General features: G+C 35.0%; 1 protein-coding gene across 4 annotated transcripts in view; it reads right to left on the bottom strand.

The window, feature by feature from the left end:
* Window positions 1-12,654: 12,654 nt before the first annotated feature.
* smid (nuclear valosin-containing protein-like smid) overlaps window positions 12,655-26,351 on the bottom strand; it is a 122,807-nt gene continuing 109,110 nt past the window's right edge. For 2 of the 4 annotated variants that reach the window (XR_011329798.1, XR_011329797.1), the window contains exons 17-18: window positions 18,860-18,944; window positions 12,655-12,852 (exon numbers count right to left, since the gene is read on the bottom strand). The gene's annotated coding sequence lies outside the window, so the exon portion shown is untranslated. The remainder of the gene's footprint in view (window positions 12,853-18,859; window positions 18,945-26,351) is intronic. The other 2 variants (XR_011329796.1, XM_069813122.1) reach the window with 2 other exon arrangements.

Genomic DNA, 26,351 nt, shown 5'->3' with positions numbered 1-26,351 from the left:
ATCTAGCTAGTTCTTTTGCTATTAATGTTACCCCTCCTGTTCTATAAAGACTAGTGACGTTCCATGTACCAAATCTTATAACCTTATTCCTTTGCTGTGGTCGTGCCGGAGAATCAGTCCCATTCCGAGGCTTATTGTTAGGTTTCGTAACAAGCTCTTTTTACGGTGATGGGTTGTTAGCCCTTCGCCCAACCCCCAAGCTGGAGGACCACGACTGCTTATTCAATATATTCGCAGCTACCCTCCATATCTGGAGGCCGTCTCCTCTATCCGCAACCTGAGGACGCGCCATGCCGTGGTGATAGGTTTAGAAAATAGTAGTAATAGTAATAAGCCTATTAGCTCGATTACATGGAATTGATTCGTGAGTGTTAACTGATTTTTATAGGTTATTCTGTGTGTTTGTATAAATTGTCATTTAGGCCTATTATAAAGAATTAGAATGTAAATTGTAATTACTTAATTATGTATCATGTTTAGTCAATATTTTACTATACCGTATGTAAGCGCCTTAATGTGAACGATATCGATTTTATATTTAAGTATTACTGTACCATTCATTTTACTACTTTTGTTATTGCTATTGTTTAAATGTATATTTCACTTCCGGTAGTATGGAAGAGAAGGCCTCATAGCCTTAACTCTACCAGAAAGAAAGAATAAATAAATAAATTAATATATATAGATATATAGATAGATAGATAGATAGATAGATAGATAGATAGATAGATAGATAGATAGATAGATAGATAGATAGATAGATAGATAGATAGATAGATAGATAGATAGATAAAATCAAATAGGATTATAAAGAATAGCTTACCTGTGAAATCCAGACAACGAAAGTTTATCTTACTTGGGTGTACAGTACATTATTTCATTTATGTATATCTCTTGAATAATAGTTCACGAAAATAAAGTACAAACACTACCATTCGCAATATAACAAAATGTATATAAAAATATATATAACAAATATAAATATAATAAATATAATTTAGTGCCACTACAGTGAGTGAGATGAGAGTAAAGTGAAAGACTATTATCAGTACCAATGTGAAACTTATGTAGGGCCTATACATATGTAGGTTGTATTGTAAAATTAGGTTCACTTATTAATTAGGTTATTTTATGAATTATTATTAATTGCAATTTTATTGTGTATTGTTCATATTGTGTATGCCAAAGCCACCAGGTCTAGCAAGATACAGAAACACAGAACATCTGAGTGGTGTAAAGCAGAAGTGGTATAAGTCCAAAAAAAAAAAAAAAACCGATATTGAGGAAATAGGATGTTTGTGAAAATGAAAAATATAAACTCTAGGAAAAATACATAGGCAATTTATTGGCATAGCAACATATATATGACATTAGTAAACATATCAATAATAAAATAATTAAATTTAATGCAGGTGATGTATTCTGAATAAATTAAGAAAGGGCAAATTAAAATGGACTTACAACGGTTTTGCATTGAAAACTGAAATTTATATAAAGCAGAAGAAAACCAGGCAGTGTCAATAAGCTACAAATCATAGATTGGTTCATCAACACTTTCTTCAGTAATGTTATTGATATGCTGTTTTTGCCCTATACTGGTGTTCCCTGTCATAGGCAAGTTTTTAAGAAAGGGTGCTGGCTGGGAGAAATAAAGGGCAATAAATCTGTCATGGCTTTTTTTTCTGCTCAGACACAGGTTTGCTCATTGTATACAGTTTGGCTTAGTCAACAACAGCAAGGGAACTTAATGAACGACCTTGACTTTTATTATTATTTAGATTTCTTGAAGAGAGCTCCATTTCACAGTCCAGTATCTCTGTAAACTTAATAGTAAATGGTGCACCCCTTTGAAATCGCAGCCCTTAATTTCAAGTCAGTTTACGGCATGTCCATGAGCAGCAGATTTCTTTTTGTGACACTATTTTCAAGTGTCACTGTTGATAAAAAATGTTCGTGTTGCATCATAGTCACTTCAAATGGCCTTCTTTTAGCAGTTTTCACAATATCCAACCAACCATCAAATGAAGATATTTCCCGTTGTAAATTTGCTTTCTTCTCAATTAAGCCGAAATCAAAATCATTAGATAAGAAACATTAAAGATTATATTATATTACAGTTATATGAACACTAATAAATATAATATAATTATTAAAGAAATTAGTAATAGTCAGACATGTTTCAGAGATGCTTCTCCATCTTCAGTGACTATTTACAAAGATGGATGGTTCAGGTGATCGAACCATCCGTCGTGGTAAATAGTCACTGAAGATGGAGAAGCATCTCCGAAACATGTCTGACTATTACTAATTTCTTTAATAATTATATTATACTTATTAGTGTTCATATAACTGCAATATATAATCTTTAAGGTTTCTTGTCAAATCTATGAACACTGTATAATTGACCTAACATGTTTTATCTTTAAATACAAAATCATTAGGTAGATGAGAATGATCTGACACAAGAAATTTATGATCAGTAATTTCCGTGTTGTTAACATACTTTAAATGTGTCAGGACCATGTTTCGGTTTTGTCCTCCACAACAGTCCGAATATATGATTCTTCTTTTAGCTTCCTCAAGATGTTTCGATTTTCAGGAATTAATTTGTAATCACAAGAAAAATGAAAACACTAATATATATATATATATTAACGGAGGGTAGATCCAAGGCTTACACTGCAGGCTGAGGTTTACTATGCTTACCACCCCTGTTCTGTGAATAATTTTGTTGCTGAATGGTCGCATTCTTGTACAAATACAGCATGCTGCACCACTGCATTAGTCCACACCTGTGGAGTAACAGTAAGCGCGTCTAGCTGCAAAACCAGGTGGCCTGGGTTCAATTCCTGGTCAGGGCAAATTACCTGATTGAGGTTTTTTCCGGGGTTTTCTCTCAACCCAGTATGAGCAAATGTTGAGTAACTTTCGGTGGTGGACACTGGACTCATTTCACCGGCATTATCACCTTCATCTCATTCAGATGCTATATAACCTAGATGTTGATAAAGTATCGTAAAATAACCTACTAAAATTAATAAAACCACTGCACTATGGTAATGATGACATATGAATAAGTGAAGACAGAATGAGTCTGAGCTCCAACACAGAAAGTTACCCAGCAATTCCACTTCAATTGGCTGAAGAAAAATCTAAAAGAACCCAACCAGAATTTGAACCCGGGCCCTCTCGTTTCACAGTCAGACATGATAAATGTTACAACACAGCAATGGACAAAAATTCTTTGGTCGGCAGAAAAGGCACATAAGTCAAAAAATAATAATTTTTCAGGAGAGACTTTCTTTTTAATTTACTCTTAACTGAATATAAGTATAATAATGAAATCCATGTATGTTAAAGTAAGACCCTTTTCAATTTAAAATACAAGAAAATTTATTATTTAAAAAATTAGAAAAAATATTAGACTTATGTAATTAGGTATAACAGAAAAATCGACTTTTTTTTACTTATGTGCCTTTTCCCGCTGACCAAAGAATTAATGTTAAGGCCAAACTGACAATTTTTCACAAAATGTGATTATACAGTGCGCCAGGGAAGTCTCTCCGCACTAGAGACAGCGGAGTGTATGCCAGTTGCGAAGCATGAACTAAATAAGGAGGTAGACAGATATTTATTTTTTTTTATTTAACCTATTTCAATCATATTATGTATGGAATTTTGTTTTCGACGCATACAGATCTGTGTTCAATATTATATTAATGACTGCTGTTTAAAACTAGGACAAACCCTATAACAACCTATAACCCTACATGCACTTGTTTTATTTTTAAATATAGATTAAATAGGCAGCAGGGAACTGCCAAATAACATACTTTTAGAATACAAATAGTAATATAATTCACTGTTATGTGGATTTAATAAGAGAAATAAGAAATAAATAGACTTCCTTACAACTCACCTTAAATAATATTCTTGTAAATGAGTTCAATCCGCCTGCTCTCACGTCTTAAACTACACTCGTAACTTTGAAACTCTCTAAATAAGAAACTGTTCCGTTTCCATTATAATACCGTAACTAATATTGGCGGGCAAGAAAAGGCATGTCCGTGAAGGGTTTAATGCTATTATTTATTTATTAGTTGTAAGTTTGCTATACTTCGTATTTGAATATTATTATATCATTATTTTATTTTAGATGTGTCTTATAATAAAGTAAATTCAAATTAATTACATTAAAAGCATGCCTGAGATAGTAGCAATAAGAGCACCTTTATTACTGAGATTCAAATACTAGCCAATGAGAGCAAGAAGAAGTGCTGGTGCGACTGTCTACTGAGCGGAGAAATCTCGCTATAGAAAAGTCATAGTTTCACAGCCAGCACCTACAGATAGCGTTAGAGTTGCTCTATCTGAAAGCTTTGAAATTCAATGGGAAAATAGACAGACCGGTCAGTGTACTTTCGTCTACTATAGCAACGTGCTCGGTGTAACAGATGCGAGCACAAGCATTGCCAAAGTGAGTAAAAATAGGTAAAGCGGGAAATACAATAATTTCATGTATTTGGAAATAATTAATATTCTAAAAGAATAATTGAATTAACTAGAAAATTTTTCGTTCACAAAATGTTAGGGTACACGCTGTCTATTCTATCTCCCCTGATGCTTCGCCCCTGGTATATGCGCTCGCAACTGCAATTATGTTTGTAGCATCAACCGGGCTGGGTCATTGCCACATCCTTGAGTGGTAACAGTATCAGTTGAGGACAGACTGAGTTTACTGCAGTGTAATTGTGAGTGAGTGGTGGCTACAAACTACTGGTGACAATGCTTTCTATTGAAGAAAGGAGTTTTTGGCGGAATACGTTTTTCGCGAAGGTGATAAATTTACAGAAAATGTGAAACAGAAATCATTAAATTCTGTGGAACTGGGTCAGTTCTCAATGCATCAAAAAGTGGCAGGCCTACAATTTTAACAGAAAAACTTGATGAAATATCAGATATAATGTTGTGGAGTCATACAAAATCAACGCGCAAATTAGCACAAGAGGTGGAATCTCTAAGTGGACAGCACATAAGGCTGTAAGAAGCGAAGTTCAATTGTATCCCTATAAAATTACAGTGGTTCATGAATTAAAAGAAAGTGATTACGAAAAGAGAGTGAGGTATTGTGAATGGTTCCAGAGATTTATAAATCGGCATGGACTTGACGTTTTAAATGAAACTTTCTTTATGGATGAAGCATGATTTAACTTATACGGCTATGTAAATTCTCAAAATTCACGAGTTTGGTCTTCAGAAAATCCCTATGCAGTAAGAGAGACAACACTGCATCCAGAGAAAATTGGAGTGTGAGTTATCATATCAAGAGCACGAATTCACAGCCACCATCAGCCAGCATACAATGGACATGAATGAAACAACAAAACAACATGTAATTGACGAACTAAACACTATTATCCTACCAGAGAGGAAAAAGTTTCACTTTCTGTACCTCTCACATGATGACGTAAAGAAGTCAATAAAGTGTATTTCGACCAAAGTTGAAGGATCAGATCGGATTGGAATAAAACTACTCCAGAAAATTATTGACGTAATACTACCAACCTTGGCCCACATTTTTAACGCCTCACTCATAACCTCTACATATCCTCGACTTTGGAAACAAGCCCTCATTAGACCTATCCCGAAAAATAAAATTCCTGAATCCCCAATCGACTATAAACCAATTAGCATCTTGCCAGCTCTGTCAAAAGCACTGGAGCGTGTAGTACATAAGCAACTGACTGACTACCCAATGAGCATTGCTTACTTGATGATTACCAGTCTGGTTTCCGAACAATACTACTACTACCCTTTTAAAAGTGATTGAAGACTCTCAAGAAGCCAGTGACAGAGGAGAACTAACGCTACTGACATTACTAGACTTCAGCAAAGCTTTCAACACAGTTGACACGGATCTCCTTTTATGTAAACTAAAAAACTACAATCTTTCTAACAGTGTCATTGCTTGGTTCGATTCCTACCTTCGCGAATGCCAACAATGTGTATCAGCTGGTGGTCATTCTTCCAATTAGCGTACCGTCAAGGCCGAATCCCTCAGGGCTCGGTTCTTGGGCCATTACTTTTTACGCTTTACATAAACGACGTAACAAAGATCTTAAAATATTCTAAACACCACCTATACACCGACAACTTACAACTTTACATTCATTCCTGAACTTGTACAATCAATGACTCTGTGATCAGAATTAATGAAGATCTAACATCTGTAGCTCAATGGGCGCAAAAATTTGGACTCAGGCTAAATCCAGACAAATCTCCTTCTTCTTCTTCTTCTTTGGTTCTACAGCCAGGTTCCAGCCTTGACCACCCCAACGATGCTTTTCCATGTCCTTCGATCTAACACCCAGACAAATCACAAGCTATAATAATTGGCCACCAACGAGCGTTAAACAAAATAGATCTAGCCACTGTATCAAATACAAAAATAAATAATACCACAATTACATATAGTAAGACAGTAAAAAATTTAGGGGTATATTTAGATTCAAATTTAAATTTTCAAAGTCAAGTGACCTACATATGTAAGAAAACTTTTTCCATAATTCATTCCCTCAGACACTTAACCAACGTTTTACCTCTCAGCCTTAAAAAGAACCTGATCCAAACTTTAGTGATGCCCCATTTCGATTCTCTATTCATGAATCTAAGTACTGATCTTGCCCATAGACTACATAGACCCTCTATAGCGCTTTAATTTAATTTGTATTATGTTCATCAGCATCTGTATTTCTTTTTTGTATTTATGTGTGCTATCTGGTAGGATGGAAGAGAATGCCTTAATCCTGTCAGATTAAATAAATAAATAAGTAATAAATAATAATAGGACCGATCTTCTTTGAGACTTCTGTGAATTCGGATGTTTACTGTTCTGAGATTATTTATCCATTTATTGCTGGGCTGAATGAAAATGAAATTGAGCGGTTTTTTCCAACAGGACAATGCTACAGCACATACATCAAACCAATCGCTTGGACTTTTAAAAGAGTTCTTTGGCGAAAGAATAATCACTAAAGGACTCTGGCGGTCTCCCGATTTAACACTGCCAGATTATTTCCTTTGGGGTGCGGCAAAATCTGTGGTATATGGTAATAATCCTAAACCAATCAATGAATTTAAGACGAATATAATTAATTATGTGCAGTCGATTATGCAAGAAACATTAGTGAAAGTGTTTGCAAATAAGTGTAAAAGAGTCGAACTGTGCCTTCAAAAACGAGGAAAACATTTGCAGCATCTCTTATGATTGTGGTGAGTATACAGTTTATGTTTTGTTCCTAGAGTAAGTTCCAGCTACTACCAACATAACTGCAATTGCTAGTACGTACACTCCTCTGTCTCCAGTGCGGAGAGACTTTCCTGGCACACTGTATTACTAATGTGTTCGCGAATTTTATTGAGAAAGATTTAGCTTTGTAATTACAGTGTTATACTATACAACATAATCGAAAACTGTAATATTTTCAACCTGAATTCAATTCATGTGCTGATAATGTCTTGATTGTCCAGTTCATAATCTGAATCTTCTGAACACTCAGCATCACTAATATCACTGCCTGAACTTTTATTCAACAAGCAGAGAAACTACACTCACAGACATACATGCATGTATATATGTACTAGTGTGAACTTTCTTTTCTTCTACTCTGAAAAAAGAAGAGAATTTGTAACTGCTATAGGAAAGTGCTACAATATGTGGAGAAATTATAGCACTATAGACTTGCCTCGATTTACCTCTGAAAAGAGAATGAAATGTTCTATACAAACATGTAGTCATCTCAAAACTTCCAATTTTGGACTTAGGGGAGACAGGGGCCAATTGTAACATTTTAGACATTTTATTCAATAAATTTTGTATTTATTGCTAAAATAAAATAAAAATTTGGCAAAAACATTATCATTCCCTTGTAGTTACTCTGATTGCCTCAAAAGAAAATCCAGACTGATGTTGTTCCTGAATTTTGATTATATTTACATTAGTGCAGATTGTTACAATTGACCCCAGCTGCAAGTCAATTGTAACAAAAGTATGAGTCAATTGTAACATGTGTTTCTTTTGTTAAAAATAACATCACACATTCAGTTTGATCTCACAATATTTTATTTAAAGTCATATGTGACATAGCTTAAAATGTTTAAATTCTGGATTTATAGCCTATGAAATTGTAATGCACATTAACATCAATTATATGTCGAAAACTATAAGGAAACATAAATGGTGAACCAGTATGCCTAAGTATTGTCGGACCATCGGATCTATGCCCCGTAAGATATGAGAACTGAACCCTAATTCCTTCTCAGCCTCGGTAATTCATTTCTCTCCCTGCATTCCTACCTCTCTCTTTTCTATATCTCTCCTTTTCACTCCCCCACTATTCACAATTTTGAGCCTTTTTGCGGGACAGTTTATTTGCACTTGCAGTCCAGTGTTGTCAACTCAACATGAATACTGTAGCATGAAGTGATGAAAAAAATATTATTAAGCAAGTAATAGCATTTTTCGATGAAGAGAAACAAACAGGTCAATATGTTTCCTATAAATCAGCCGACGAAAATAGCAGCTGCGATCACAGGTGAGGCTTATTTTATTTCAATTGATCACGTATTAAAATTACTTACTTAACTAATACTGATATAACATTTTTATGCAATTTATATAGACAGGTCAGAGTGCCTAATAAAGAAAATCAGGAGATGAAAAGCTAAAATCACCAGGGAAGAACAGACCAGGGAACCTTTAATTCTTGTATAGATGATATGGACCAATATATTTTAAGAAGATACAAGAAAGAAAGAAGTTCCGACATTGAAGAAATTATTGAAGGTTGCGAGAGAAGCAATAAACTTCCAAGGTGGGAGAGAAACGTTACTGATTAATAGAAGAGGAAGTAGCTAGATTTGTTATCAATTTGGGTGAAGACAGCAGCAGCAACAGTAGTGACTCAGATGTATATATGTAATTTCATGCATAATACAAGTCTTGGTCTTTTGTAAACATGTAAATTATTTTCATAAGCATAAATTAGAACGCCTGCACATTATCAGTATGTTATGTTATATAGTATGTAAATAAGATCGTAGCATGTAGTAACTTCGCCATAGCCAATCCCTAACCTGGATGAGAAAGAAAGAGGGTACATAACTGTGTGTTCTGTCATTCCTACAATTTTATTAGGACTTCAAGTTCACATTCCAAACCTAACCATGTAAGATAATGAGGTGAAGGAGAAGTATTTATGACGAAAACATTTCTCTTTAAAAACTAAATAGATTCCCTTCACGTAATTTCCATTTAACCAACAAATATCCACTGTGATCATATAATTAACTCCAAACAATCGTAGAAGTCAACCAGCGTCATTAGACCTACTTAAATTAAATTATGAATAAGTAATAACTAACCTCACATTATTAATAAACAATATTCAAGGGACATGACACTGTTTGTCGGAAGTTTGGCAACATCCCCTATTCAGCAAGGTTCATGGTCTGCTGTTTGGCGTGGTGGAAGGAAAGCTGGTGGAATGGAGTGAGTAGGGAGCATTAACTTTTCCAAGAACAACGAAAGCGCTGAAGGTACACAAATCCGATGGTCTGACAATATCTGCCTCTATTATCAAAGTAATGTATTTAATCTGAATAACAGTGGACATTCGTATTGACGTTCACCCTTTGTACAACGAAGGTGAGCCCACTTCTTACCACTGATGCACATAACCCACTTCTCATTAGGAAGACAATCACTGTAATTATCCAGACAGACAAGACAAAGACACTCTTCTTCTTCTGATGAACTTTCCTCTGACATTTTTTGTCTCTGGTACATTAATTTCGTTTCAGCACCTTTCTTGGCATTGTTTTTTTTTTTTTTTTCACTTTTTTCTGCAAGTCTCAATTTTTTTATTGGCAGCCTCTTGTCTCTTTTTGTCAGTTCTTCAAGTGCTAGCTTCTCCGGAGTGCTGGTTAGGACTGAGCTTTTCCCTTTTCTTCTACCTTGATGTTGGGATTAAGCATGAAGGGAAATAGCCGTTGGAGATGGACGGGCTACCTCTGGAGAGAAAGCCGAAGTTGAAAGCTGGGAATAATGTTCTGAAGGAGGCTGTGGAGTAGAAGCAGTTGGTAGACCAAGATTCGGGTCTGGTTGATCAGTCACTTCGCATGGTGCATAATCGGAATCATTGAACACATTGGTGTTGAAGGGCCAGATTCCTGTCGCCAAAAATCCGGATGTTATGTTCTTAGGAGTCGCAGTTTCCGGCAGAGCAGTAGTGACAATTTCCAGAATGTCATATATTGTCATTCTAGTTCCCAGGTGTGTTTTCATTCAAAAGTCCATCTTTAAATTTACTATCTTTTAAATGGGCCAAAACGCTGATGTCTAGTGACTGGAGGCGATGGGAACAATGTGGTAGAAAAGACAAAAGAACTATTCCATTCTGCCTGCAGAATTCAATTTTCGGAAGATTAATGTGGCTTTCGTGATTGTCGAGAAGCAATAACACTTTATTTTCAATTGTTGGTTTTGCGTGTTTTGCAAAGTGTTTTATGAAAGCCAGAAACTCGTCACTTTGCATCCAGCCAGAACCATGTGCTGCTCCAATACACCCTACCAGTCCACCTTGGAGAAAATGGTCCTTAAAGTGTTTCCTCGGGAACATAAACATTGCTGGCACACAGTTACCTGTAGCGATTACAGCTACGTACACCTCTATTTATTTGTCTATGACGTACACTGTACCAAGTGTTCTGCAGATGTAATGGCTCCAACTTGCTTCTTTTCCTTTTCAGCAATAATCTTGCTGGGAGCTTGCACAGTATGCACACCTGTCTCATCCACATTGTACATGTTGTGTGCCTCAAATTTATTTTCATTGACCACTTTGGATAAATGATTAAAAAAATATGGTGACATTAGTCCGATTAAAGTTCATGGCTCTGGCAAGACTTGTTGCCTCTGGGTGACGAATGGATAGGGAGGGGTTTCTTTTCAAAAAGGCGTTAAGCCAGTCTGAATTAGCCATTTGTGTTTCACTCCAACCCAGAGAAAATTTTAATTCGTAGTGGACTGCACACTGTTATGCAAGACTCCTCAAAGACTGTAACATAGATCTGCGCATCTTTTGACATAAATTGAGAGCTTCTTCCTGTTCTTTGTCGAACACCAGATTATGAGGATGGTATCCAATTGTGGGATTTTCGTTTTTCCTCTTTTTCTGGCAAAATCTATAAGCGACACATGACAAATTCCATGTGCCTTTGCAACACTTCTAACTGATAGCCCCCCACTTATCACCTCTTCTGCAGCAGCCTTCCATTACATGTTGAGGGATTTTTCCTCTGTCTGTCATTCTTACTCGAGTTCTCGGCCTTCTAGAATAAAATTTAATATTTTCGTTTATATTATTATCTCATAAGATACCGATATTGTTTTATCTGTATAACATTTAATTGGAAATGAACATACAAAGAAGATTAATCACACAGGTTAAGCAAGTGGGATCAATTGTAACATGTTACAACCGACCCCCTGACGCAATTACAGACAAAGAGCTGCTCAGTTTCAAAAGAAAGGAAATAGAATACCTTAATCCACTTCACATTGAAAGAGCAATATCTTTGACATATTTATTAAAACCGTAATTCAAAATCCTCTTACCTGAAGTACTGCAGGTAGAAAAGTTCACAGAAATAGAATTTTTGCCTTCAGCTCACAAAAACACGTTTTATTCTTGACACCACACAACTTGCAACTGAGAACAATAACATACCGTACCACGGTCTAGCCATCTCTGCCGCATCGTTTTGCCACCTTTTGGACATTATAGAAACTTTAGCGGTAGTGAAATAAGCAGTGTTACAATTGACCCCAGTCTCCCCTACACCACTTCTACTCTGCACCCCTCATATACTGTAAATGCGAAATGAACGAGAGTTGTAAGAATTGAAAAAGTCCACAGCTATGGAGTAATGATTAGCATGTCCGGTAGTGAAACTAGCAAACCCAGGTTCAAATCCTTGTTGGGATTGGGATAAGTTATCTGTTGGGTTTTTTCCGAGGTTTCCCCTCAACCTATTGATGGGTAACTTTGGACTCATTTCACTTCATTAATTCAAATGTCACTGTAATCATCATCATAGCCCAGATTAAGTTCATGATGCAGCATGCTATATTTCTACAAGAGTGCTGCCATTCAGTGACAAAATCATAAAATAATTCACAGAACAGAAGTGGTGAGCCTCAGACTGCAGTGCAAGCCTTTGGGTCCCTCCTCCGCAAAAGAGAAAAAAGGGAGGGGGGGGGGGAAGAAGAGTTGAAAAATCACTCTGCAGAGAGGAGGTACTAGGAAGATCCCTAAACTATTGGAGAAAAAGCTAGGCTTATCAGCTGAGTGTCTGACGACATACACTCGAAAGAAAGATCACAGACCTTTAAAAGAGGACGAGAATAAATTTCGAACTATTAAAAATCTATCAAATTTAAATACGATAAAAACAGATGATTTCCTTTCACATTGTAATCAATTTCATGATCATATTCTATAAATACAGCCATTGACAAGCATGTCGGAATACTTAATAATAATGCACAATTTCGATTTAAATCAAAAGTTTCAATTCTAAGTACTATTGACATCTGATGTCTGAAATCATTTATTGATCTACACATGATGTTCAAAAGAAATTACAATATTGCATTCGTATACAAATTTCTAAAAATTACAAGGTATATTTCCATAACTGCCACACCTGATGATATTTTCTTCATACTTTATCACTGCTGGTGTTGTGTACATTGTTCGGCTATGTCACCGTCATAATCTGTTTGTGAACCTATAAACATAAAAACCAGCATAAGTAACAGTTAACAGGAATGCATAAAGAATAAAACTAAAACACAATTAACGAGTTCTGGATGTCCTGTAACAGAATTTCATGGACTACATGTAGGTAATTATTGGAACTTGGTCAAAATGAAAGTGGCCGGTCTCTTGAGCAGTGAAAATTTTCTAAGCCCTTTCGGGTGAGCGCGCAGTTCACTACCGTAAATCTCTATGCGCCACTTTAGTTAACTCCATAATACAAGGTGCTGATTTGGGCTACCTCCACAGCATGCTTCGAATCTCCATAGTGAATTTTTTGTTTTGTCCTTTCGTTTACTTTTTGCAACTGCTTTTAGTGTAATATAATCAAATAATTTTGCTTATGTTAATTCATGTTACTTACAGATAATTACAAAATTGGTGAAAATTTGTGGTTATAATTCCAGGAAATCAGCATATATTTTGTCATCAGAATTATGGTTTTTCTTCTTGTTTTCAATTACTATGTTTAGGCCCTGATGATCACGGATTTAGATTAGTATAATAATCATATTCCCTGTAGCATAACTTGCAAATTAATTATTGCCAATTATTTAACCGTCAACATATTTACTGAATGTTACTTAGGCAATAGAGTGTAAAGCAGCAGGGATTAATAAAATAATTAACACAGCATTTTAATACCTTCACACCATGCTTGGCGTGGAGCAGTGGTTAAGCTACTTAACTTCTATGCAGACAGAGTTCGAATCTCCGTAGCGAATTCTTTGTTTTGTACTTTCTTTTATTTTTTACAACTCCTTTTAGTGTAATATAATCAAATAATTTTGCTTATGTTAATTCATGTTACTTACAGATAATTACAAAATTGGTGAAAATTTGTGGTTATAATTCCAGGAAATCAGAATATATTTTGTCATCAGAATTATGGTTTTTCTTCTTGTTTCCAATTACTATGTTTAGGCCCTGATGATCACGGATTTAGATTAGTATAATAATCATATTCCCTGTAGCACAACTTGCAAATTAATTATTGCCAATTATTTAACGGTCAGCATATTTACTGAATGTTTCTTAGACAATAGAGTGCAAAGCAGCAGGGATTAATAAAATAATTAACACAGCATTTTAATATGAAAGCTACTAATTGTCGTCTTTAGTGTTACTTCCATCTAGCGTCAAAAGTTTCTATTAACACGAAAAAAATAATAAAACGAGAAATATTCTAAGGATAAAAAAAATGACAAAACCTGTTATATTTTCACTGATGCATTTGAAAGGCGCAAAAAAAAAAAAAAAAAAGTTTAGTAACTCCACGAAGACTTGAATTTGTAACCTCAAGAACTACAGTATTACCTAATGCTCTACCAACTTCGCCAAGAGAGTATTTGAAACCTGAAAATGTATAAAAGACTCTGTGTGCTGAGTCAGAAAGTTCTGAAAATGAATCTGATTGTAACAATGTATGAGGGAAATAAAAACGTTAAACTGAATCATAATCATGTTAATTAATTCAAAGAATCATCCAAACCTGTTTTCGAATCACAGTACATTCATGTTCATCTGATAAATTAGTCAAAACTTGTATTTAAATAATTTTTGTTCATTGCATGCAATAACAGCATATGTTAAGAAAATTTAATTATTTATATCCTTGAAATCATGCAAGATATTCAAGTACAAACTTTAGAAATGCCTTATCTGATTGTTAACAACAACCTGTGTAACATTTAACCTCACACTAGTGTTTATTGTTCAGTTATTCAAATTTAAAACTTTGTCTTTCAATTTCTCAAAATAGCTTAAATCTACTTACACTGTTATTGTATCTAGGTCCTCAATTATTAGATATGTTATTGGGTTTTTGGTCATTACAAAAGATAACACAGTAAAGAAATTCGATAAATTATAGTCTTTCGTTTTTATTACAATTTAGTTGAGCTCATATGAAAACTGCAAGTATTAGTGACTCGACAGACGATGTTATACCACTGAACAGCTGGTTTCATTCAAGTTACGTTCGCTATCAGCTTGTATATTTGCCTACATAGCTTAAAGATCGAACATATGTTATTGTCACATGTAGAGATGTAATGTGAAATGCAGTGTTGATGTAGTCTTTTTATTATAAATTTCACATGCTTGAATTGAAAATAATTCACTTTATAACATTAAATGAAACTTTTTCTTTTGTATATTTCTTATTACCTCAAATGAGTTAGGATTCATGGTCATACCAAATGTGGATAGGAAAACTCTAAGTGGGTAATGGATACAGGGGCAACCATGTCAATCGTTCGACCAGGTTTATCAAGGAATCCAATTATGATACTAATATAAGAGCTACCTCTGATTGAGGTTCTGGCTGATATGTTTATCTATTATCAGGCAGTACATCTCACTTGAAGATATGTGTCAGAGGAAGAACTTGTTTGTATGAATTGGAGGGGGAAAGGACTGGCCACTCTACCCCATTATCTCCTGGCCTAGTTGCCTCATGAGTGATGCCTTACTGGTGTTACTTATGAGGTTCAAACCTGTCTTCGGACAGTTGACTAAACAATATAAGAGCAACACATGTGTTACTGGAAAGAATCTTGAGATAAGAGGAACCCAAGATCTCGATTAGAATTTACAGATGCGGTAAGGATCCCGCATAGCTGCTATAAAGCAGCGGTCATTGGCACAGTGCACCCTCGGGCTAACGTCTCAGATCTGCAGATAACAGACTGCACTATTTTGCATCTGTGGCTGCTAGTGGGTATGCTCTCTTCCTCTTCCTGCTGCACGATGGGGCATATTATGATGCACTGCTTACCCGTTACCCATTTCAACAAGTGCTGACTGACGACCAATGCTTTATAGTGTACCTAATAAATGCAGGTCCAGAAACAGGTCTAGATTTTCTACAGGAACGTAAGTTCCTCAATGCAGGAAGCTGAAGGTTGAAGACAAGGGAAGACTGAGTTATAAACTTGACAAACGATTTCAGGTGTCACGAAAAGGTAGGCGTAATTGACTTTGGGACTGATCATCCAAAATAGGTCAATGACTCGAGTGCAGCAGATGCAGAAAGAGAGTCTGTCGAATCAAGTAGGGCACAGTGAGAGGGAAAAATCAAAACGTTTTAGGACATGTCCACATCCTAAATCGAAATGCAGAGGCATGTGTGTTCGAAATAGCAGGGAAGCTATTTTACCACCAAGAACCAAAGAAGTGCTCTTAGGCCTGGTTAGAGAAACTGCCACCAGGGCATGGATAGGTTCCAAAGAGAGAAATGTGGAGACGTTTCAAAAGAAAATTCCGACCATTCTCGAGCTGGTGAGTTTCGGAATTACTGATGTATATGTTGTTAGAATCCTCACCGGTGTTGACCTATGTACGTGTCAACTACAGTTAACTTTATGAGCAAAGGGATGGGATTCCCAAAGAGAAAATTTGATGAGACCTATGGCGAGAGATAACAAATGATTCCCAATAGAGAAATAAAATAGAATATCCCAGAATGTCAAGAAAATTAGTATACTGGTAGAAGCCCCAATGGAAGAACGTGTGTTCCGAAACACATAAAATACGCCAAAATGTACCAGAAACAGATCCTGTAAGAATCTGACATTCAGTTTGAAAACGACAGACTACTACAAAATTTGATAAGTAGATGCGAAAGAAACAATGATTTCGAATCCGAACACAAATTCTTACGCATCACTTAAAAATTGAAAGAACCTCCAAGATAACTAAAGCTACTGACCCTACCATGAGATTAATTTTTTATGTACTAATTAAAATTACCGATTAGTTACTGAAACCTCTAATTTCACTGATTTTTGTAACAAGAACTGAGGAATGCTACAGCTGATGCCATACAATAGGCCGAGCCAACGCAAAATTATAGAATATCTCAAGTCCAAACTAATTAGAATGCATAAACAAAGTTTTAATATCATTATTATTAATTTTGCCTTGTATTGTAATTCAGCGATCACCAAATTCGTAGTATACATGGCGTGCATTTGAAAGTCAATGATGAGCCTGAATGTTCACAAGAGTCCCTGGCATGAGACTAAACCTTCTGCAAACTCTTTCTGTTGGTTGTGTGTGAGAATGTGTCAGGTATCGTACTTCAAGATCGCTACAATACTTTATCAATGAAAAAGCATGTGCCATTGAGGCATCACCTTTTTGAAAAGAAGGGGGCACTGTTGTGACCCAGGATATAACTAATCTGTAGCACTTTCTCTATTGGTCTGTGATCTATGATCATCTTAGGAAATATTTTAGAAATATTGTAACTTATTATAAAAGCCTCGATAAGGAAGTTAATAAGTAGGGACCGGATTTTTATGTAATTACATATTATATTCCTTTCAACCTAACCACATATAAATAACAAATCTTTGCGAATCTTGTAATTACCATTAATATATTAAAATTTGATACTACATATTTTTACATATTTAGCCCACATTACATATTATGGCTTGGTATTACATAAATCTACATATTTAGGGGTTTTGTTCAATTTTACTTCTCTGAAAGGAAAAAAAGAAACTTCTGCTGGGGAAGTTTACAATATTTGAAATACACAGACTTAAAAAGCCTTTTTACCTACCCAAGAAAGGATATAATAATTGTTCTGCACACGTCTTAACAAACCGTTCCCATGCAGTTTGCAACCTTACCCATCCTCTTCCTAATAATTCTTCCAGGGAAAACCCATGTTAAATCTGACATGAGCCTCAATAAAGTAGCCGACTTTTGAAAAGAAGCTGGAGTAAAGGAACAAACTGAAAAGATGTTAAAAGATTAAAATAAATAGCTTTTCAGGTTATTGCTTGACCTCTGTACTTTAAATTTAGTAGACCTATACGGAAATGGGATTTTCCGAGCAAATAGAAAGTATGGTTCTCAGCTGGAATAATCCTTCCCTTCTGAATGAGACAGGAATGTCACTTTTTTCAAACAATAGTTTGTAAATGCCTATAGTTTGAGATTTTAGTAGGTACTTTGTTTCTTACAGGGAGCAGCTAAAATGCATATGTCCCACATCTCCTCTTAGTTTCTCCTAATCCAGTAAAGCGAAACAGTGCTTGCAGTACTGTTGTGTCATTGATTTCACTCAGTTCTCTAGTTTTAGTGCTTACAGTACCTATAACGTGCAGGTGAGTTTATATACTGCTTTTAACTAACTAAACGGCCTCTGTATCTTCAACCCTAACGACAAAAATAAAATCATGGATTGAAATGGACAAAGCTTTCACTACAGATGGAAAAATAGTAATTACAATTAAATCCAATTTCATAATAAAATTTCAAATAATAATCCAATAATAAATATAAATGTAAAAAGAAGCAAGTATAATAGTAATTAAATTTGTTGGTTGATTATATAATTTTGCTACTGAATTCATCATTTCATTTTGTTTATTATAAATGTTTTCATGAATCATAAGTTGTGTCAAGTGTGCGGTAAAGAAGTCGGGTGCTCTTTGAAATCACAACTGGAGGGTCTTACCATCTATACCTGATATTGATATTAAATATTTTCATGATTTTACATATTTTGGCACATATTCAGCTTATTTTTCTTACATAAATATGTACATATTTCACACCTTGATATTACATAAAAATCCAGTCCCTATTAATAAGTTGTGAAGAATGTATTGTCTGGCAGGAAGGGAATTCGCTGACATAGATATGAACTCTGGTTAGACATCAGACGACGTTGACATGCACATGGATAAGAATCATAGTCTTCAATAAGTGTATTCATTCATGTCACAACAATTTGGTATCAGAGAAGCAACACAACATAACTGTATTGACAATTATGCAGCATGGAAAATTTGAAACACCTAGTTCAACAGCATGGTTTTCTTACTGGCCACTATAATTACAGTGGGGCCTAGACACAGGCAGGGCTTCTACATGAATTAATAAGTTAAATACACACACCATGTAATTTGCAATGTTATACAAGAATAATTTCAATTAATTCTTACAGAGATACTTACAAATAATGAATATGAAAATAGTCCATCAAGTTTCTTAGGTACTAATGCAGTGTACAGGCAGGAAATGGATGAACAACAGGTGCTGCTGAAAATATGTACATACATCAAAATCTCATAATCCAATTATAAACATTTTTAAAGATTGTATGTTAAATACTAAACTTGGTAAAATAAAATGCCTATAAAACAGTGAAGTTATAATAATACCACTAACCAAAGAGAATACAATTGAATCGGTCGGAGCTAAAAGGAACTATAGTCCCATCGCTCTAATTTTCGGCAGCCAATCACGTTGCAGGTCAGCTACATTTAAACGTGTGCGTCTTGTGATTCGCTGATGAAGACGTTATGCATTTCCTAAGACTGGATAAATATTTAATATAATCGCCCGCCATTTTAGCTCTTTCGTTGGCATTTGCAGAAAGCACACGAGGACATTATTTTCCGCTCAATTATTTGCTGAATTACAGTGCGTTTGATTTATTATCATAGGAGCTACGACATGATAATGTTTAACGGTGCGGCAAATAGATTCCTCGTCTGGTAGCTCAGCAACAAAAGAACAAAAATGCCTAACGATACTACCTACCTAGACTTTATAGAGCCTTCACTTCCTAAGACGTAAGCAAAGAGGAGGGGTCACGCTGGGAATAACAGCGTTGCGACTATAAGTCAAAATATGCAGTTTTTGAGTTATGCAACCATTTGAACAAATGTCATGTGCATCGAATGGTGGAAGAAGGAACTAAGTCAGACTTTTAATAGTACATTATGCAACGAGCCTATAATGATAGTAATTAAGAATCGAGTATGGATATTTATGAAACGAGCGCAAGTGAGTTTCATAATTTTCATACGACTTTTTATGCTCGACCATATTTCTAAGTTGAAATTACCGGTATTCAGATGTATACATTTTATCTGTATCTGACAAGATCGGAAGTGACCTTGTTCTAGGTCGTGAATTGTGAGATGTGCGCAGACGCGAAAGTATTGATTTTTTCCGAGGAACAATAATGTCATTGACCTTGACGTAGTCCCGTTAAACTTGATAATATTATAACCTTGATTATTGAATTCGACATTGAAAAACGAGATGACAAATTGAATTTATTTGAATATTATTTACAATTAACACTAATTATTATAGTAACAGAACATAACCTTCTGCGACAGTATTGGATTTCCAGCCTCCATGACTTTTCGCTAATTCTCTTTCGATTGCATATCCGAGAATAATCGATACTTGCGGTTTTATAACGGTACAAAGCTGACTTGTCATTGGCTGAACACATGTAAGCTGACATCATTGGCTGAAGACCTGTACTTTAATGAGTAGGTGTACTTTAATGACATGCATTAAAGGACTGCTACCAGATGTATAATTAGTACATTTCGGCATGGTCGAGCATAAATGTTCTTTGGTCTTCTAGAATATAAAAATATTAATATAAAAATATATACATTTGTGTTATTAGTGGAATGTTTTGTGAAAAGTGACTTAGTTCCTTTTAGCTCCGACTGATTCAATTATAAGATGATATCTGGAACTATCTACTCTAAACCCAACACAAAAATGATTAAACTAAAATAAAATGAAATAGACTTTTAGAATAGATGAGAACCGCTGAGTATCTACAGTAATGTTTTGGTAGGTACTACACAATTATTCTGACTGATGGATGTCAGTTGATGATTAAATTCACATTTCAAGTCATCTCATCCAGAAGAATATCATTCTGACCCCAACTTTTGATGAATGGGAATTTCAAAGCAGGGTCCCTATGCTGATGGAGTCCTTACAAACTGCTCCATTAAGCCCATTTTTATGTGTAATGGTGGAAGTAAGAATTTTTTGGGGGTCTACAAGCAGTTCATTCAAGACATCTTTAGTTGTACACAAAATTTCCCCTCTCTAGCCAAACCCTCACCTCACATCCCAGTGCTTTTGCTTTGCCCGACTATCCGATTCACATAGAAAGCAAGACATAATCCTCCATAGCAACTCTGTAACTTTTGAAATCACCACAGAATAAGCATCTGTGTTCTTCACAGTGAAAACTTTCTAATAGCATCTTCATGTTTTCGTAAGTTTTCTTTAAGTCAATTGAGTGGGCCACAGAAATAGATCCATACATGTGCAGCAACACATCCTTTAGAGTTTACTTAGATGCAGGGTGCGAAGTAAGATTTCTGATGAGGGGGGATAGATTCCTAGACAGAGAATATCATACATAAAATTATTATTATCCTCATTCGATACAGCTCAACACTCAGTCGCACTGAGTTGCTTGTCTTACATCTTGGTCATTATAATAACTGTATCCATGAGCAGGCTTAAGATGTGTAATTCCTAAGTTATTGATTGTGCTGGTAATGATAATATATCAAAATTATTTTCTTTGCATACTTTATACTTTACAGCGGCAGATTTTCAGGGGAGGCAAGGGAGGCCATGCCTCCCCTAATATTTTACCAGAACACAATATGGCAGTAATAATTCCAGCTGAATTAAGATCACAAACAAGTTATAGCAAATGTCGAACATTTTTCCTTTTATATTAATTTTACTATTCACTACGACTAAGATGTAAGTTACGTAAATCGACCACATCCAGTTGGTGATGCCTGCTTGCTATACTGTAGATAGTACAAATAATTCGTACCGAAAAATAACAGATAGCGCTGTAACCTGTATAGTCGACATCTAGCAGCCTGCAGTGTCTATGCGAGAGCAGGAGAGAGGAGTTGGCTACATCACTCTATTCCCCAGTAACCTTGACAACAGCAGTTCAACCAATAAGGTAGCAGGTTAGCGGAGTGTTTAAACTTGACTAGAACGCGTGAGGCGAGCCGAATTTGGAGACGTCCTACCCAGCGCTGACATTTGTTTTGGCTGTAATGAGAAGCTCTTCTCTCTCTCTCTTCTTGGTTTTAGAAATTTAAGTCAAATGATGTTAGTTTTCTCTCCCTGCGTAAAAGTTTTCTTTTATGTTGTTAGATTTTTCTCTTGTTTGCGGGTGTTCCTGTTATTTTTTTGTTTTGTGTTACGAGATATATTTATTTATACAGTATTTTAAACATATCGAGAGTTTAGAAACAAATGCAGACTTGTCTCTAGCTTCTTCTAGTAGCAGTTGTTCAGTATGTTGTGATCTAATTGATCGGTTTGAGCAGAAAGAGGATTGTCAGGTTAATTTGCTGTAAAATTAGGCTATGTAATAGTAATGAGCAAGCCCCAGATTCTTAGGTTCGAATCAATTTTGTTGCTATCTCGTTACTCTCTAAATATTGCTTTTCTTATTGGTTTTATGTAGCAAAGAGTAACATTCATAAATTCAATATGACCTAAAAAGACCTAATTCGTAGGTTAGGATTTAAAATATCCTGAAGAGAGGTAATCCTTACCAAGCTGTTGTAATATATTAACAGTAGGCCTATGTTGTTCATTTTTGTTTTCTCGTAAAATCATATAAATTCCTAAACATAAGATTTAAAATCCTAAAACAGAAATTGGAAAATCTAATTTTAGTTTCTTAAAACCTATAAATTCTGCGTTTGGTAATGAGGTATGTCACAGGCCTTATATTTTTATATTCTCAACAGTCACCTGTTGGCCTCCTCAACTTTCAAACCCACCGTCTGCTACTGATACTTTATAAAGAACATATACTCATATTAAAAGAATTATATTTTGTGAGTGGAATAGAAGTTATCCCTGGCAGGAATGTTAACACTTAAGTACTCGCGTCGGGTCAAATCTCATATAAACAGCTTATATATAATTTGACCCAATGCGAGTACTTAAGTGTTAATATGAATTTATGAGAGGGGGATAACTTTCCAACAGGGAGGGAAATCCCCCCATTCCCCCATTAATTCGCACACTGCTTGGATGAGGCAAGAAAAAGTTTCTACTGAGAAGGATCATGCTTGAGTTCGTAGAAGTGCATTAACTCATATATGTTACTGCAGTAAACAAGAGAACCTTTCTTAGAGAATGTGTGTCTGTACCATGCAAAATGTGTTCCTGATGGCAGAAGATTTCTACTTTTATGTAGTAGTTTAACAGATTTCTTAGATAAATTCAGGACTCATACTAGATCATTCTGTTCAATCTGAGAGAACTGTTGTGGAATAAAGTCGTCTTCAGGCCTGCAGACATCATCTCGTCTTTGGAGACTACATCCCCTTCATCATCTTCTGCTATGTTCTCTAATACAGGTGGAGGAAGAGGAACAGACTATTCTTTTCCATGTAAAACTGACCTAATGTCCTCCATTATTGTATCTTGTACAATAATGAAAATTGGTATGTGTAAACACTGTCCTTCTGCTATATGAAAAAAATATTTTTACTATTAAAAAAAATATATATTTCTACATATTACTCTGTGAAAAGATTTATTAAATCTACATACTTAGACTTCAACAAACAAAATTTGATAACACAATCTCAAGGGAAAAAATGGAACTCTTTGCATCATAATCCACAGTTAATTTCCGATTTACCACGAAAATCGTCTGTAGCTACATTTAGATTGGCAACAGGCCATGATTGTTGGCCAAACACCTGCATAGAATTGGAATATATCAGTCCCCTAACTGCCCATTGTGCAACTCAAACCAAGAAATGGATTCGGAACACCTCAAAATCTGTGCTTCAGTGGCTGACCATGATAATATCTTTGAAAAATATTGGAGTGCAAGAGGTCAAATGACTTTATTGTCAAACACCTGGCATTAGAAAACAACAACAACATATATATACATATATATTTTTTTAAATTCAAAATGTGCAGTTCACTGTGCAGTGATGAAGCATTTCCCTTATAACTCATAAACTTGTTAACTTTTTCATGTTCTCTCTCTTTTATTTTATTGCTGAAACTCATGCTTACAATATCATGCTCTTTCAACTACATTCCTTAATAAATAATATTTTTTTTTATTTAGTGTTAGAAGAAAATACTGATATTCGACCATTTTGTAAAATGAATTTATTTTTTATCAATCTATCAAAGATATAGAAGTGATCTTGCATCATATTGTAGATATGACATGCATTAATACACACATGAAATTTCATCACAGAATGTTGGGTAGTTTTTGAGTTATATGGGAAACACTTCATCACTGCACAGTGAACTGAATTTTGGAAAGAAAAAAATAATAACAATAATTTTTTAAAATCATAAAATATATATATTTTTTTTCATATAGCAGAAGGACAGTGTTTTACACACAATGATTTTCATTACTGTACAAGATACAGTAATGGAGGAAAAAAAATGTTGAATATTTCCAAAATTTTACTGCTGTAAGTTGTACCTAATTCCTTAAATAAAATGTATTTAATGATAGCCTGAAAACAAATAATAAATATGTGGAATTCACAGTGGAAGAATAGTAATAATGGCTCAACCACAAGAGATCTATTCTTCCCCGATGTACATAGCCGCTTAAAGTGCACATTATTTATACCTGATTTCATTCTCACACAATTTGTATCCGGCCATGGTAAATTTATTTCATATTTCAGGAGATTTCATATTAATGTAGAGAACGGAAATGAATGCGTTTGTGGAAGTGAACAAACAGTAGAACATTTGTTATTTGATTGCCCACTTTATGGATATAGCAGATACAGCATTGAAATGCACCTAAATAAATGTAATATGAGCTACAATAAGCCACTGTACAACATTTTCAGTAGAAATTGTTGTTGCAAAATATTCATTAATTTTATTAACCACATCAATAGAAAATTGTAAGTGTCAATATTGTTCTTGTATTATTTGAAAATTTTAACTTTAAGTAATATGAATTGTCCATCTATGCTATGCTATAAAAGGATGTGTGTAAATTATAAATTTACTTGTGTATGAAATATTTGTTTGTATGATTATGTCTGTATATTCCACATTGCTCTAGTATGTATCATAATATTTGTTGACTTATGGATGCTATACTGTATGTATTATTTCATGCCAAATTCTACGTTATTGTTATTCAATTATGTTTTGTATTTACAGATATCATTTTCTTTTTTCAATGTATTTCGTATAATTAAGTGCTTTCTTTATGATTGATGTAGACATCTCATGTGTTTGTGCTGATAGTTGTAACTGTCGTAAAATTAAGTTTACATTTCTCTTATTCATAACATTGACAGAAAAAAAATGTTAAAAATGTATTTATATTATATTATCTCAAGTAAATAGAAAACTCTAACCCTAAAATAGGGTTTTTATGTGGGGGGGGGGGGAAATGACGGCCTGTTCTTCGCCCAATAGAGAAATACTATTGTGGAATCCCGGCCACCAAGTCAATTGAGTGCACTTCTTGTATAATGGCAATTGACTTAATAAATGTCAACATACATGTCGAACTTAGACAGACAGACAGACAGACAGACAGACAGACAGACAGACAGACAGACAGACAGACAGACAGACAGACAGATAGATAGATAGATAGATAGATAGATAGATAGATAGATAGATAGATAGATACATAGATCTCTTGGATATGGAACAACAAGTTTTGATGGTGAAATCATTGCAATAAGTGAATGTCTCAGGAATCTTCTATGCCACATCAATAAATTTAGGAATGCAGTTATATTGTCAGACTCCAAAGCAGCTATTCTATCAATCGTCTCTAAACACACACCTTCATCTCAAACAGCAGAAATAACTAAAATGCTCTCTCAATTATTATCACTCAATAAAAGAATTGTATTCCAATGGATACCATCCCATTGTGGAATCCTGGGAAATGAGAATGCGGATGCTTTAGCAAAGAAGGGCAGCACTGCTACTTACAGACTTGTTACTAAATCTACGTATTACTCTGTGAAGAGATTTATTAAATCTACATACTTAGACTTCAACAAACAAAATTTGATAACTCAATCCCAAGGGAAAAAATGGAACTCTCTGCATCAAAATCCACAGTTAATTCCCGATTTACCACGAAAATCGTCTGTAGCTGTATTTAGATTGGCAACAGGCCATGATTGTTTGCCCAAATACCTGCATAGAATTGGAATATATCAGTCCCCTAACTGCCCATTGTGCAACTCAAACCAAGAAATGGATTCGGAACACCTCAAAATCTGTGCTTCAGTGGCTAGTCATGATAATATCTTTGAAAAATATTGGAATGCAAGAGGTCAAATGACTTTATTGTCAAACGCCTGGCATTAGAAAACAACAACAACATGTCGAACTTGGAGCCAAGCCACAAAGGGAAAAACAATGGAGGAGAGGGATTCGATCCGGTGCTGTGGATTGAATTTCGTCGTAGCTCAATGGTTAGAGTGCTTGGTACATAGAACCAAGGACCCGGGTTCGATCCCCAGTGCCGGAGCGAATTTTTCTTCTCTAATATCAATACCATTTGCAACTTAAGTAGAAACTGTATATGGTTGATACAATATCCGGTATGAGAATTTTTTTATGAAGTAATTAGTTGAAGGTCTTAATGTA

Source organism: Periplaneta americana, chromosome 16 (genome assembly GCF_040183065.1).
Source record: "Periplaneta americana isolate PAMFEO1 chromosome 16, P.americana_PAMFEO1_priV1, whole genome shotgun sequence".
NCBI classification, from domain to species: Eukaryota; Metazoa; Arthropoda; class Insecta; order Blattodea; family Blattidae; genus Periplaneta; species Periplaneta americana.
This window is presented reverse-complemented; position numbering and strand designations above follow the sequence as displayed.